The following is a 1313-nucleotide window of genomic DNA, read 5'->3' as shown; positions in this document are numbered from 1 at the left end:
AGGAGGAGGAAGAGGCTCAAGAGGCCCAGAGAATACTCTGGACCATCAGATGACCAATGAAAGAGGAGAATCCGGCTGTGATAGGTTACCTGATTCTCCTAGAGCACCTTCTGGATTCCTGTCACCTCCATGGGAACAGCACTTGAGGTTGACGAACCCTCCACCATGCCAACCATGTTCTGATCCAGCTCTTCTTCCACAAAAGCAGGACAGATGTGATTCTAATCCTGGTGGACCGTCTGGACCAACAGAACTCAGAAGTTTTAATATGCCTTCTTTGGATAAAGTGGATGTGCCAAAGTCTTCACAAATGGAATCCAGTAGAAATGATACCAGAGATGACCTTGGCAATGTAAATGTGCCTAATTCATCTGTGCCTGCTGAAAGTGAAGCACCTGGCCCTGGCTTTGTTCCTCCACCTTTTCCTGCAATCAGAGGTCCAGTGTTTCCAGTGGATATGAGGGGTCCATTCATGAGAAGAGAACCTCCTTTTCCTCCACCTCCTGCAGGAAGCATGTATGGAGCTCCTCGCAATTATTTTCTACCAAGGGTTTTCCCTGTCCAGCCACCACCTCCATTTGCAGCCAGAAATGTCTATTCACTGAGGGGCTTTCCTCCTTATGTTCCTCTAAGAGCTGGATTTGAACCTCCACCCCCACATTCTGAAAGTAGGGGTGAGTTCCCTTTAGGGTTGATTCCGCCCTCAAGTGAGCCTGCTCCTGAAGTCCAGAACCACAGCAAGAAACCTGATGATATTTTTGGTCTCTCTTCATGAATAGTTTTGACTTATCTTTCATTTTCAGTTTAAGTAACTCCTTTTTTTGCTCTAATTGAAGCTTAATAGAATTATAATTCTCAGGATAGTATTCTGTAAATAAAGGTGATTTAAATATGAAAAAAAATATTTTGTTTCATATGGGAAAGAAGGTTGAGAAAGGTCTTTGGAAAATTTGTGTATAAAAGCAAAGTTATTTCATAATGCTTAAAACAGCATCTTTAACATAATAATCATTTATGCATGTCTCTTCATTGATCCATTCATTCATCATTCACTATTTTTAAAATTAAATTCATACAATATGTCAGGAATTCTTTTCTGCTCTTGGAACATCGCAGCGAATGAAACAAATCGAGTTCCTTTTTTTCTCAGTCTTAGTAGAATATAAAACATAAAAATCATAAGTACATAAGTAGGTAAATAAATAATCCCATAATGCATGCTATGCAGTAAAGGGGAAACCACATGGGCTAAGAGGTAGACGGTGAAATGAGTGGCGTTGATGGAGTATTCGTGTTATTTCATCCCATGAATA

General features: G+C 40.5%; 1 pseudogene; it reads left to right on the top strand.

Annotated features, from left to right (window-relative positions):
- Positions 1-750, top strand: part of LOC103605553 — a 2658-nt pseudogene extending 1908 nt beyond the window's left edge.
- The last annotated feature ends 563 nt before the right edge of the window (positions 751-1313 follow it).

This window comes from Galeopterus variegatus, unplaced genomic scaffold (genome assembly GCF_000696425.1).
Source record: "Galeopterus variegatus unplaced genomic scaffold, G_variegatus-3.0.2 Scaffold5894, whole genome shotgun sequence".
NCBI lineage: Eukaryota > Metazoa > Chordata > Mammalia > Dermoptera > Cynocephalidae > Galeopterus > Galeopterus variegatus.
Note: the sequence above shows the minus strand (reverse complement) of the source record. Positions and strands in the feature narration are given on the sequence as shown.